General features: G+C 39.6%; 1 protein-coding gene across 1 annotated transcript in view; it reads left to right on the top strand.

Annotated features, from left to right (window-relative positions):
- IL1RAPL2 (interleukin 1 receptor accessory protein like 2) overlaps positions 1-15767 on the top strand; it is a 579350-nt gene that overhangs the window by 382876 nt on the left and 180707 nt on the right. The window lies entirely within an intron of this gene.

The following is a 15767-nucleotide window of genomic DNA, read 5'->3' as shown; positions in this document are numbered from 1 at the left end:
AGTGAACTTAATTACAGGCCTCATAGCCAGGCTGCCATGTAAGCAGGAGTTTATGTCTTCACTTAAGTAATCAAGTGTTCCAGTCACCCAGAGGATTTAGCTCAGCTTTCAGGATGGTCTTCCTAGGAGAAAGATCAATAGACAATAGCAAGGCTCCTACACTCAGGTTATGACCTCCTTATCCTGAAAGAGCTGAGCTTCTCCTCTAATTGGAATGCCTTAAGTAGAATACGTTCACCCAGTGAGTGGATGTTTATTTAGTACCAACTAAGTTCCAATGTAGCTCAGTCAGTAAAGAATTTGCCTGCAGTGTAGGAGACCTGGGTTCGATCCCTGGGTTGGGAAGATCCCCTGGAGAAGGAAATAGCAACCCACTCCAGTATCCTTGCCTGGAAAATCTCATGGACAGAGGAACCTGGTGGACTGCAGTCCATGCGGTCGCAAAGAGTCGGGCATGACTGAGCGACTAACACACACACAAGTTCCAAGTTCTCTTCTAGGTGTTGGGGATTAAAGAAAAGAAAGAGATTGCTTTCATGGACGTAATGTTCTAATGGTAGATAGGGAACAAGATAAACAGAAGCAAATATACAGATAAATATATGTCTAGTCAGAGGTTTATAATTGTTGAGAATAAAAGTGAAACAGGGTGAGATAAAAGGGAATAAGAGTAATGGCTACAATTTTTAATACATTGTCAAGGAAAGCCTCTCTGAGAAGATAGCAGTTGATCATTTTTTAACAATGGATTTTCAACAATGCACATTTATTGAACATCTGTTATGGCCTGAGATATGAGGTAACCTATTACATATTCATTGCAATCCTATGGGGTAGGAGTATTATTCTTGTTTTACAAATAGAGAAATTGAGCCTGGAAGAAGTTAAATAATTTGCCCAAGGAAACACAGCTAGTAACAGAGCTAGGGTTTGAGCTGAAGCAATCTGACACCAAATCCCGTGCTTGGAATCACTGTCATAGTTGGCATTTTGGATTCTGTGTAAAGGCTGAGCAATGTGCACACTGGCCCGTTAATCCTGTGAGGTAGTAACAAGAGTATGCAAAAAGAAGCATAGTCAGCGTGATACCTGACAGAGAAAGCAGGGAAAGAAAAGGGGAAATGAAGTTACTAATATTCAAGAGCTTTCTATTTCACTCACTATTATTTAATCATTTCAATAAACCCATGAGGTAGTTATAAGCATACCTGTTTTTTCAGATGACAAAATAGCAGTACAGAGTGGGTAAGCAAATTGCCCAAGGTCTCATAGCCACAAAGGAACAAGATTATAAATTTGGGTTATTCTGTTACCAAAGTCCATGCTGTTTCTCATATACCATGCTGTCTCCTGAGAGAAAATAGTCAAAGAAATAGAGTGAAATACATAATGAATGACAAAGTGAAAAAGAGACAGCAAAATAGTGACTTAATAGGTTTGGAAGGCCAGAGTTGACAGTGGCTTAAGGAACTTTTAATGACATCTTCATCTTCAACCTCTTCTCTCATACCGAGTTAGGTGGATTCTTGAGAGTTTCTATGATTTGGGGATTTAAAAAATTAACATGTCTAGTTTCTCACCTAGACCTGGTGTTTAGATGTCAAATAACCCTTGGGCAGTGCGTCATTTTCTATAACTGTTACTGTCTTTGAATCAGGTGCTCCAGAAAAACATGGTGTGTAAACTTGGTAAAGCCTTGAAGAAAAATCTAAGACCCATTGCTTATTTGAGGACTAGCACATAGTTGTTTGAAATCTACCCTTGTCCCCTTCAGAAGCACATTTTAAAGCTGTCAGCTTTAATGAAATAACTTTAGATATGCGTTGCCTGCCAATTTTCCCTTTCTAATAGTAGAGTAGTAACACTGTGGGAATGTCAGAATAATAGGCTGATGTGAAGTGTTAGCGAAGAAAGCCAAGTGGAGCACTGCCTGTCTTGTGTCATAGTCTTTGTGTGCTGTGGAGAAGCCAGGATGTGGTCAGATCACTTGTGGCATGGGGCCGACTCACCCATTCATTATTCTGGACAAGCAGCAAGACTACTTCTGACCCCATGCCTGCTCTGTCTCACCTTGCCTTTCTTTTCCCTCCCTTTCTTTGCCCACACAGTCAAAAGCTTTGATTTTTGCTGAATATTAGACAAATAAAACAGCAAAGAGACTTACCTGTTCTATCTTTAATGGAGACTTAGGTGGCTCCCCAAAAAGGGAAGCTGAAGGAGGCCCAGGGTGGGAAACTAGGTTCTATCATTTGTAATCTTCAAGTAACTCTTTTAAGCCTTCATTTTTTTCAGCTGTAAAATGCTATGCCAGTGGCTATTGCTTCCTAAAAACTTTCTAGGGTTCATTACACATCCTTGAGAACTAGATGTTTGTGAATTCATTAGGTGTTGAGAAAATTGGTATTTTACAATGAAAATGTAGTTCATTTGAGAATATACCCAGGGAACTGAGAATCCATTGAAATTCACTTCTGCCTCTACAGAGCCAGAGAATGGGCTTATAACAATTTTTGTTGAAGATGGAACTAGAATTGAAAATTTAATATAAATAAATTTTGAATGAAGTTGATTTCAAGGAGATTTCAGCAAGTACATAGGACCTGAGGGTGAAGACACCAAGGAATTCTATTCTGGTGTGTATTTTTCAATTTTACCATGAGGGACTTTGGTGACATCTCTGCTCACCAGTGACCATCTGTAAAATGGGTGCATTGCCAGTTTAACCATGAATATTCTGAGGCAATATTTTCCATGAATTTTAATCTCATTTTATAAACAGTATGGAAGAGTCAAGTTGGCTTTTGATGGACTGACAATGGTTGCAAATCTGGATACTGCTTTTCTCTGTACCACTTTCCCACATTACACCTCTACCCTCAGTCCTGGCCACCTATGCAGTCTGTAAGAAAAATCTTGATCTCCCATCAAAGTCTATACTTGGCAAATAATAGTTAACTGAATCACAGTTTCTGTTGCTTTGGGTTGAATTGCTGCCAGGTTCTCCTTCCAAGACACCACTGGCCACCTGCTGCCAGCAAAGGAAAGGAAATGGAGCAGAGAGATAAGGAAGAGGAGACAATGAAGTGTAGTCAGGAGAAAAGTGTGATTATGGAACATGTTCCAGAAATTAAGCAATCTATGGAGAGTAATTTGGCTGGTGAAGATCTTCAGAGTGTCATGTCAGCTTCAGAATGAGAGCTGCCATCCTAATTAGGCTTGTAGTGCATTATGTGGGAATGGTTGGGGGATGGGGGGAATCTGGTATGGATGGAAGCTAGATGGGAGGAAAACAAAACAAAGTACTTTGTTTACAGAAGTTTCCTCAGAGAAATAAAAGCACTGGCAACTCCACAACTGGAACGTGTATGTTCTTAATGTCAGCAACCTAGGAAGAGTCTGGCATCTAAGTCTAGTATGAAGCTCCAGAGGGCAGGTCGCTTGGAAGTAGTGGGACAGGAAGAAGGGCCCCAGAAATGGGTGCCTACATAACAGCCATCTCGCTTATTGTGATTCTTAGCCACAGCTTTTAAATACCTTTGAGTTTCTGCCTTTGGCTACCTAGCTACTCATCCAGGGGACCCAACTTCAAAAACTCAAGTTCCCTATTTCTCAAACTGACATAAGTCAGCCTTCCAAACAAAGGTATAGATAACCACTATGGGATGTCCTCCAGTTTGACCATCTGTCTATCACAGCTCCCTCTCTTCATCTTCAAATATTTTCATCCATTCATCCATCCTAAAAAGTCTTCAGAGAACTACATCTACAGTAGACACTGTACTAGGCATTGAAAAAAAAAAGAAAATACAAAGTGAATAAGATAGAGTCCCTCTCAATATAGTAACAGACTTGTAGATATAAAGAAATTGTTGAAAAATTACGAGTTAAGAGTTAAAAAGAGACATGTGAAAAACTATGTTTGGGAGATTGGAGACGGTTCCACAGAGATAATGTTTAAGCAGGTTAAATCAGGGGCATGACAAAAATAATATTCTAGACAGAGAAGAACAACAAGTAAAAAGGCACAAAGGCATAAAATATGTAGCCTATTTAAGGAAAAACAATTACCCGGTACAATGGAGGGGTATATGGTGTGAATGGGAAATGCTAGTTTATTGAGGCCAAACAGGTAAGCTAGACTAAACTCATATAAAGCCTCCTATGATTAGATTTAAAAATAGACTTCATTCTTAGGTAATAGTGACCATCCAATGATTTAGAGCAGAAGAAATAATGTTCAAATTGACATTTTAGAAATATAATTTTGTGGTATTGGCTAGAAGATGAATTAGGTGGCAAACTGAAAATAGACTGGTTAAGAACTGTTACAATGATGCTCATTCAAACTGTTGAAGGGTAGACCTTGAGTAGTACACAGGGCTTGTTTATGTGTTGGGGGATAGGGTGGGGGTGAGTTAGCAAGGGATAGTGAAAGAGAGATCAAGGGCTTGGTTTTGGAGATAGGCATAGAAATGGCAAGACTTGGTAACTGTATATGTGGCATGAAGGAGAAGAAGGAGAAGGGGTTGATTTCTAGGTTTTCAATTCTGACGAACTATGGAATGGTAGTGCTGGAAAAGTATATGTCTTCCTAAGCTCTCTGCTCTCCTTTATTAACTTTTCCTTTTTTCAGTATTGACTGCCTTTCTCTTCTTACATCAGAGACTCTGTTGATAATTTTTCGAAGAGGTTTGAGAACCCTAGAACACAACACATTAAGGACCTCTGAAAACCCACGTAGCCTAAGAGGTAGTGCCTTGAAGGGTGACCAAAATAGTGTCTGTGTGTATAAGAAATATTTTTTAGAGGGGATTTTTAAACCTTTGATTTCTACCTATATAGAAGAATAAACAAGGAAATGGGATAAAATTATAGTTTAAAAAAGTGGTTCAGTGGGATATAAGGAAGATGGTGTTTGGGTATTCTAGTGAAACAGACTAGAATGAAACACCTGGATGGAAACTATGTAGATCTTCAAGGGGAGCTGCAATAATCCTGAAACCTAAATAATTTGGCAGCAGCCTGAAGGCAGGGGCCTGGATTAAATGATCTCTCCGAGCCTCCCTTCTGCAAATGCCCTTCTGTTTTGCTCCAGGCATTTCTAGAGGAACTGTCTTCCCACTGATCTAGCTGTATATATGCACTGAGGGAAAGGTTGCAGCAAATATTTGATATTGTCTACTTTGATAACTCTAGAAATGAAGATAGAGATGAGAGAGGGAGAAAATGGCTTACTTCAATTTTGAAAGTATTTTTAAAATGGAATCTTTAAGGCCAGCTCCTGTTAGGGAGAGAAAATGTACCCATGACCCAGAACTTAAAACATAAAACGAGCTATCCGAGACAAAGGAGGGGATGGAGGAGAGTGGTACAGACAGAGAGATGCAAAGTGATGAATCAAACACTTCACTAAGCGTGAAACCAGAGCAGAACACTCCCTTAAGGCTAAAGCTGTAGATTTATGGGGAAAGTAGCTTAGATCTATGAAAGGCATGAGCACTCTCCCCACTCTGACACATATGCAGGGACCATTCATACACAAACAGTGCACATATGTAAACCACAGTTCTAGCTGAAAATCAGAATAATTTATGTTAAGGATTAGAGATGAGTCAGACACCCAATGGAGAATTGTGCCAAGAATACAAAAGGACCAGAGGACTTCCAGCTAAATAAAGTAGAATTTTAGCAAAGCTATAGATCTCTTGAGTAATGGGTTATATTTTTCACCTTCTTCTTAGGAGTTCATTTACATTTGAATCATTAATTTGATTGCAAAGGATTATGTCATTATGAATTATTTGGTATCTTCTACCATACCATTATTTGTGGGTGAATCTGGAAGACCGATATATAAAATCTCATTTGTCAATTTGTCTTGGATTTTCTCAGCCTGGAAAGTTTTACAGACTTTGCAAAATGTAACATTATTGATGCATTAGAAATTTCATACATTTTCCCCAGGGAACTTTTGCTAAATATCTATAGCCTATGGCATTTATCCAGGGATCTGTGGGGAGTTTTCTTAAAAGGAATATAAAATCCTAAAAAAGAAAAAAAAAATCAGAAAGTCGCCCTCATGGCGTCACTTCTCTTTAGTACTTTCACTCATTTGTTAGATTTTACAAAGGGTACCCTCTGATACCAGGCCCCAGGGTATATCAACATAATATGAATGGGAGAATAAGGGAAGATAATAAAACTGTCAAAACTCTGTGTGTGTGTTTGTGTGTGTGTGTGTGTGTGTAAGAGAGACAGAGACATAGAGGAAGAGAGAAAGACAAAAATTAAAATAACAACCATAAACAAAGCAGTCACAACATTGTTTTTGCCTTCTTTTTTTAAGCAGTATCCCTTATGCCTCTAATTTTGATTTTGTGGCATTCTCTGCCTCTCCTCAATGGGCCACAAAGCATACAGTTATTAAAAAGAGAAACACATATATGAGTTGCATCTCACTAAAGTCGTTGCTTTATAAAAGGAAAATCTGAATATAGTTAAAATCCCTTTGAGCATTCTTATTAGAATCTTATGACACCTTTTTAGGTAGCTCAAAATACCACTGGGTTCAGGTGACAGAAAAAGGGGTATCATTAAACTCAGGCAAAGCTGTCCTGGAATAGTATGTGAATGATATGTATTTGTAAAACCATTTGAGTTCAATCCCAAACCATTTCAAGTAAGTAATTGTATATATACATTTTATAAATAGTAATTTATTGCTGAATGGTTGCTGTTATTTGTTTGCCATTCCAAATTCCCACAAATTGAGATTTTACACTCTGTCTACAGAAGGAACATTCATGCCCCTATTTCTAGATACAATAACTCATCAGTAAATAATGGATAATTAAAAATTACATTTGGGGCCTCAGCAGCTAACTGTGCACGTCCCTGGGTGCTTTCTCAGTTCCGAGTCCCCTGCGGGTCCCCGAAGTGCCTGCATTGCCACCCTCGTCTAATTGAGAGGGATGCGGTGGTGCCAGCCCAACCCCGCTGCCACCACCCATCTGCTGGTAAGATTCACACCTCCTGGGGGCAGTCCTAAGATGGCAAAGGAATAGGATGGGGAGACCAATTTCTCCGCCACAAAATGCATTGAAAGATCATTTGAACTCTGAACAAATTCCACAAAACAACTTCTGAACGCTGGCAGAGGACACCAGGCACCCAGAAAAGCAGCCAATTCTCTTCAAAAGGAGGTAGGACAAAATATAAAAGATAAAAATAGAGGCAAAAGAGTTAGGGACAGAGACCCATCCTGGGGAGGGAGTCGTGAAGGAGGAGAAGTTGCCAAACACCAGGAAACCCTCTCACCAGTGGGCCTGTGGGGAGTTTTGGAATCTCAGAGGGCAACATAAGGAGGGGGGAACCCACAGATTATGCGCCTAATTGCAACTCCCAGTGGAGAAGAAGCTCAGACGCTCCGGTCCACCAGCAGCAAGTGGGGGCTGAACAGGGAGGTGCAGGCTACATGCTTAGGGTAAGGACAGGGCCTGAATGCCCTGAGGACAATCTGAGGGAGCTAACCTGCTGTGCACTGGCCCCTCCCCATGCCTGAGGCAGAGAGGCAGTCTAGACAGCCAGAGCTGGAAGGCGAGGGGCAATCTCAGCTCCTGACATGGCACCCTCTACCAAACTGTGAGCAGGCTCCCAGTTGTTAACAAAGTCTTCCTGGGATCCTGGATGGTTGACATCCACCAGGAGGGTCACAGTCAGAGATCACCTCCCCAGAGGAGACACACGGCACACCTGAGATGGCACTCTTGCAGAGCACCCAGGAAACCGAGGGGCTGGGACCAGGAGGTGATAAGACACACCACCCACCTGGGGAGAGTGCACTCACCAAGCTGGTCACTGGAGCTGCTAGGACCTCAGAAAGGCACAAAATGCAGGCCCAACCGAGTCTGTGCTTTTGTGGAGTATGTGAGAACCTGAACCTGAGCAGCGTAGATCTGGGACGTGCATGCAACCCAGGGCTCGCTTTAGACAGTTCTCCTGCAGAACAACTTGGAGCCTGAGCAGTGTAAACAGGGAAAGCACACACGCCGTGAGTGGGGGCAAGCCCAGTGTGGCCCGACAATGCGAGCATGCCCCACACATGCCAGTGATATTTGTTTGCAGTGTACCTCCCTCCGCACAGCACAACTGAACCTAAATAAATGACCTCCTACACCCCCTTGTGTCAGGGTGGAAATTAGACCCTGAAGAGACTTGCAAACAGAGGAAACCAAAATAAAGAAGAGGGAAACGATTTGAAAGAGACAGGTGCAACAGATTAAAACCCTGTAGTTAGCAGTGACTACATTGGAAGGGGCCTTATAGACCCTGAGAAGTATAAGCTGGAACAATGAACTATCTGAAACTGAACTGACCCCACACTGCCCTCAACAGCTCCAGAGAAATTCCCAGATATACTTTACTATTATCATTTTTTAACTTAAGTTTCTTTTATTTCTATGTTCTTTATTACTCCTTTAATTTTCATTTTTAAAACGTCCTATTACCTTGCAAAAAAAGACCTACTTTTAAGCAAATTTCATATATATATATTTTTTTATAATATTTGTGCCTTTGTTTTGTTTTTTATATTGTATTTTTGAGAGTTTAACCTCTACTCTAGATTTTTAATCTTTGCTTTTTGGTATTTGTTATCAATTTCGTACCTTTAAGAATCCAATCTTCAGTACCCATTTTTACTTTGGAGTGTGATTACTGGCATGATTGCTCTCTCCCCTTTTGACTCTCCTTTTTCTCCCCCAGGTCACCTCTATCTCCTCCCTCCCCCTTCTCTTCTCTATTTAACTCTATGAACCTCTCTGGATGTTCCAGGCTGTGGAGAGCAAATAGGGAACTGATTACTGGCTAGATTGCTCATGCCCCTTTTGATTCCCCCTATTCTCCTCCTGGTCACCTCTATCTTCCTCCTCCCTATTCTCTTCTCCATGTAACTCTGTGAACCTCTCTGGGTGTCCCTCACTGTGGAGAATCTTTTCACCATTAACCTAGATGTTTTATCATTGGTGCTGTATAGATGTAGAAGTCTTGAGGCTACTGTAAGAATAAGACTGAAAGCTAGAGGCAGGAGGCTAAAATCTAAAACTTGAGAACACCAGAAAACTCCTGACTCCAGGGAACTTTAATCGATAAGAGCTCATCCAAAACCCTCCATACCTACACTGAAACCAAGCTCCCCCAAGAGCCAACAAGTTTCAGAGCAAGACATACCAAGCTAATACTCCAACAATGCAGGAACATAACCCTGAGCATTAAAATACAGGCAGCCAAAAGTCACACCAAACCCATAGACACCTCAAAATTCACTACTGGACACTTCATTGCACTCCAGAGATAATAGATCCAGCTCCACCCACCAGAACACTGATGCAAGCTTCCCTAACAAGGAAACCTTGACAAGCTACTCATCCAACCCCACCCACATGGGGGGACCTCCACAATAAAGAGGAATGACAAACATCCAGCATAGAGAAAGGCCACCCCAAACACAGCAATCTAAACAAGATGAAAAGGCAGAGAAATATTCAGCAGGTAAAGGAACATGATAACAGCCCACCAAACCAAACAAAAGAGGAGAAGATAGCGAGTGTACCTGAAAAAGAATTCAGAATAGTAAAAATAATACAAAATCTTGAAAACAAAATGGAGATACAGATAAATAGTCTGGAGACAAGGATTGAGAAGATGTAAGAAAAGTTTAACAAGAACCTAGAAGAAATAAAAAAAGAATCAATCAATAATGAATAATGCAATAACTGAGATGAAAAGCACTCTGGAGGGAACCAACAGTAGAATAACTGAGGCAGTGGATAACATAAGTGAGGTGGAAGATAGAATGGTGGAAATAAATGAAGCAGAGAGGAAAAAAAAAAAAGAATTAAATGAAGACAACCTCAGAAACCTCTGGGATAATGTTAAATGCCCCAAGATTCTAATAATAGGAGTCCAAGAAGACAAAAAGAAAGGCCATGACAAAATACTTGAGATAATTATTGAAAACTTCCCTAAAATGGGGAAGGAAATAGCCACCCAAGTCCAAGAAACCCAGAGAGTCCCAAACAGGATAAACCCATGGCAAAACACCCCAAGACACATATTAATCAAATTAACAAAGACCAAACACAAAGAACAAATATTAAAAGCAGCAAAGGAAAAACAATAAATAACACACAAGGGGATTCCCATAAGGATAACAGCTGATCTCTCAATAGAAACTCTTCAGGCCAGAAGAGAATGGCAGGACATACTTAAAGTGATGAAAGAGGAAAACCTACAACCCAGATTGCTGTACCCAGTAAGGATCTCATTCAAATATGAAGGAGAAATCAAAAGCTTTACAGACAAGCAAAAGCTGAGAGAATTCAGCACCACCAAACCAGCTCTTCAACAAATGCTAAAGGATCTTCTCTAGACAGGAAACACAGAGAAGGTTTATAAACTCGAACCTAAAACAACAAAGTAAATGGCAATGGGATCATATTTATCAATAATTACCTTAAATGTAAATGGATTGAATGGCCCAACCAAAAGACAAAGACTGGCTGAATGGATACAAAAACAAGACCCGTATATATGTTGTCTACAAGAGACCCACCTCAAACCTAGGGACACATACAGAGTGAAAATGAAGGGCTGGAAAAAGATATTTCATGCAAATGGAGACCAAAAGAAAGCAGGAGTAGCAATACTCATATCAGATAAAATAGACTTTGAAATAAAGGCTGTGAAAAGAGACAAGAAGGACACTACCTAATGATCAAAGGATCAATCCAAGAAGAAGATTTAACAATTATAAATATATATGCACCCAACATAGGAGCATTTCAATATGTAAGGCAAATGCTATCAAGTATGAAAGAAGAAATTAACAGTAACACAATAATAGTGGGTGACTTTAATAACCCCACTCACACCTATGGATAGATCAACTAAACAGAAAATTCGCAAGGAAACACAAACTTTAAATGATACCATGGACTAGTTAGACCTAATTGATAGCTATAGGACATTACACCCCAAACCAATGAATTTAACCTTTTTCTCAAGTGCACACGGAAACTTCTCCAGGATAGGTCACATCCTGGGCCATAAATCTAGCCTCAGTAAATTCAAAAAAATTGAAATCATCTAAAGCATCTTTTCTGATCACGATGCGGTAAGATTAGCTGTCAACTACAGGAAAAAAATATTAAAAATACAACCATATGGAGGCTAAACAACACACTTCTGAATAAGCAACAAATCACAGAAGAAATCAAAATATGCATAGAAACAAATGAAAATGAAAACACAACTCGAAACCTATGGGATTCAGTAAAATCAGTGCTAAGGGGAAGGTTCATAAGCAATACAAGCTTACCTCAAGAAACAGGAGAAAAATCAAATAAATAACCAAACTCTACACCTAAAGCAACTAGAAAAAAGAAGAAATGCAGAACCCCAGGGTTAGTAGAATGAAAGAAATCATAAAAATTAGGGCAGAAATAAATGCAAAAAAAGAAAGGAGACCATAGCAAAAATCAACAAAGCTAAAAGCTGGTTCTTTGAGAAGATAAATAAATAGACAAACCATTAGCCAGACTCATCAAGAAACAAAGGGAGAAAAATCAAATCAACAAAATTAGAAATGAAAATGGAGAAATCACAACAGACAACACAGAAATACAAAGGATCATAAGAGACTACTATCAGCAACTATATGATTATAAACTGGACAACTTGGAAGAAATGGATGAATTCTTAGAAAAGTACAACTTTCCAAAACTGAACCAGAAAGAAATAGAAAATCTTAACAGACGCATCACAAGCACAGAAATCAAAACTGTAATCAGAAGTCTTCCAACAAACAAAAGCCCAGGACCAGATGGCTTCACAGCTGATTTCTACCAAAATTTTAGAGAAGTGCTAACCCCTATCCTACTCAAACTCTTCCAGAAATTGCAGAGGAAGGTAAACTGCCAAACTCATTCTATGAGGCCACCATCACCCTAATACCAAAACCAGACAAAGATGCCACAAAAAAAGAAAACTACAGGCCAATATCACTGATGAACATAGATACAAAAATCCTTAACAAAACTCTAGCAAACAGAATCCAACAACATATTAAAAAGATCATACATCATGACCAAGTGGGCTTTATCCCAGGGACACAAGGATTCTTCAATATTTGCAAATCAATCAATATGATACACTACATTAACAAATTGCAAGATAAAAACCATATGATTATCTCAATAGATGCAGAGAAAGCCTTTGACAAAATTCAACATCCATTTATGATTAAAAAAAAAAAACCTCAGAAAGCAGGAATAGAATATCTCAACATAATAAAAGCCATATATGATAAACCCACAGCAAACATTATCCTCAATTGTGAAAAATTGAAAGCATTTCCCCTAAAGTCAGAAACAAGACAAGGATGCCCACTCTCACTACTAATATTCAACGTAGTTTTGGAAGTTTTAGCCACAGCAATCAGAGAAGAAAAAGAAATAAAAGTAATCCAGATTGGAAAAGAAGTAAAACTCTCACTGTTTGCACATGACATGATCCTCTACAGAGAAAACCCTAAAGACTCCACCAGAAAATCACTATAGCTAATCAATGAATAGAGTAAAGTCACAGAATATAAAATTAACACACAGAAATCCCTTGCATTCCTATACACTAATAATGAGAAAACAGAAAGAGAAATTAAGGAAACAATTCCATTCACCATTGTAGCAAAAAGAATAAAATACTTAGGAATAAAGCTACCTAAAGTAACCAAAAACTATAAAACACTGATGAAAGAAATCAAAGATTTCTTTGATAGAGAAATATACCATGTTTTTGGGTCAGAAAAATCAACATAGTGAAAATGAGTATACTACCCAAAGCAATCTATAGATTCAATGCAATCCATATCAAGCTACCAATGGCATTTTTCAGAGAATGAGAACAAATAATTACACAATTTGTATGGATATACAAAAAAACTCAAATAGCCAGTGCAATCTTGAGAAAGAAGAATGAAACTGGAGGAATCAATCTGCCTGACTTCAGACTATACTACAAAGCTACAGTCATGAAGACACTATGATACTGGCACAAAGACAGAAATATAGATCAATGGAACAAAATAGAAAGCCCAGAGATAAATCCACACACCTATGAACACCTTATCTTTGACAAAGGAGGCAAGAATATACAATGGAGAAAAGACAATCTCTTTAAAAAGTGGTGCTGGGAAAACTGGTCAACCACCTGTAAAAGAATAAAACTAGAACACTTTCTAGCACCATACACAAAAATAAACTCAAAATGGATTAAAGATCTAAATGTAAGACCAGAAACTATAAAACTCCTAGAGGAAAACTTAGGCAAAACACTCTCTGACATAAATCATAGCAGGATCCTCTATGACCCACCTCCCAGAGTAATGGAAATAAAACCAAAAATAAACAAATGGTACCTAATTAAACTTAAACGCTCTTGCACAATGAAGGAAACTATAAGCAAGGTAAAAAGGCAGCCTTCAGAATGGGAGAAAATAATAGCAAATGAAGCAACTGACAAAGAATTAATCTCAAAAATATACAAGCAGCTCCTGCAGCTCACTTCCAGAAAAATAAAAAACCCAATCAAAAAATGGGCCAAAGAACTGAACAGACATTTATCCAAAGACATACAGATGGCTAACAGAAATATGAAAAGATGCTCAACATCACTCATTATCACAGAAAATGCAAATCAAGCCACAATGAGTACCATCTCACACTGGTCAGAATGGCTGCTATCCAAAAGTCTACAAACAATAAATGGTGGAGAGGGTGCGGAGAAAATGGAACTCTCTTACACTGTTGGTGGGAATGCAAACTAGTACAGCCAATATGGAGAACAGCATGTTTCCTTACAAAACTGGAAATAGAACTGCCATACAACCCAGCAGTCCCACTGCTGGGCATACACACCGAGAAAACCAGAATTGAAAAAGACACATGTACCCCAATGTTCATCACAGCACCGTTTACAATAGCTAGGACATGGAAGCAACCTAGATGTCCATCAGCAGATGAATGGATAAGAAAGCTGTGGTACATATACACAATGGAATATTCCTCAGCTATTAAAGAGAATGCATTTGGATCAGTTCTAATGAGGTGGATTAAACTGGAGCCTATTATATGGAGCAAAGTAAGTCAGAAAGAAAAACACCAACAGAGTATATTAATGCATATATATGGAATTTAGAAATATGGTAATGATGACCCTATATACAAGACAGCAAAAGAGACACAGATGTAAAGAACAGACTTTCAGATCTGTGGGAGAAGGTGAGGATGGGATGATTTGAGAGAATAGCATTGAAACCTGTATATTATCATTTGTGAAATAGATCGCCAGTCCAGGTTCGATGCAGAGGCAGGGTGTTCAAGGCTGGTGCCCTGGGATGACCCTGAGAGATGGGATGGGGAGGGAAGTGAGAGGGGGGTTCAGGATGGGAAACACATGTACACCCATGGCTGATTCATGTGAATGTATGGCAAAAACCACCACAATATTGTAAAGTAATTAGCCTCCAATTAAAATTTAAAAAAATAAAGATTTGCACCTCCCTACTGGTGCCCGTCCTGCTGCTGCAATGACTAGTCTCCCAACCATGCCTCCTCCAGCACAAGAACTGTTAGCTAACACAATTCTAAAGGCCATTGAGGACCTGTCCCTGGTAACTGAAGCCACCACATCCCTCATTGCAGTTGTTATCACAGTGGTCTTCCTCACTCTGCTCTCAGTCGTGATTTTGATCTTCTTTTACCTGTAGAAGAACAAAGGCAGCTACATCACCTACGAACCTGCAGATGACAAGCCCAGCGCCATTGTCCTAATGGAGAGTGACTCAGCCAAGGGCAGGGAGAAGGAAGGATATTTCATCTAATGGTTCCTAGTCCCCAAGGAGCTTATCCAGGCTCCAGTGCTAACACACTATTTATTAGGTGAAAGCTTTACCTGAAACCCGTGAGAAGCATCCACTGATACGGGTAGATCTGAGCTCCTTCATATGCAGAGCAGGTCATGAGAAACTCTGGGCTGGAAGAAGCACATGCTGGAATCAAGATTGCCGGGAGAAATATCAATAACCTCAGATATGCAGATGACACCACCATTATGGCAGAAAGTGAAGAGGAACTAAAAGCCTCTTGATGAAAGTGAAAGAGGAGAATGAAAAAGTTGGCTTAAAGCTCAACATTCAGAAAACTGAGATCATGGCATCTGGTCCCATCATTTCATGGCAAATAGATGGGGAAACAGTGGAAACAGTGTCAGACTTTAGTTTTTTGAGCTCCAAAATCACTGCAGATGGTGATTTCAGCCATGAAATTAAAAGATGCTTACTCCTTGAAAGGAAAGTTATGACCAATCTAGATAGCATATTGAAAAGCAGAGATATTACTTTGCCAACAAAGGTCCATCTAGTCAAGGCTATGGTTTTTCCAGTGGTCATGTATGGATGTGAGAGTTGGACTGTGAAGAAAGCTGAGCACTGAAGAATTGATGCTTTTGAACTATGGTGTTGGAGAAGACTCTTGAGAGTCCCTTGGACTGCAAGGAGATCCAACCAATCCGTCCTAAAGGAGATCAGTCCTGGGTGTTCATTGAAGGGAATGATGCTGAAGCTGAAACTCCAATATTTTGGCCACCTCATGCGAAGAGTTGACTCATTGGAAAAGACCCTGACGCTGGGAGGGATTGTGGGCAAGAGGAAA

Source organism: Budorcas taxicolor, chromosome X (assembly GCF_023091745.1).
Source record: "Budorcas taxicolor isolate Tak-1 chromosome X, Takin1.1, whole genome shotgun sequence".
Taxonomy (NCBI): domain Eukaryota; kingdom Metazoa; phylum Chordata; class Mammalia; order Artiodactyla; family Bovidae; genus Budorcas; species Budorcas taxicolor.
The sequence above is the reverse complement of the archived record's forward strand: the minus strand, read 5'-3'. Positions and strand labels throughout refer to the sequence as shown.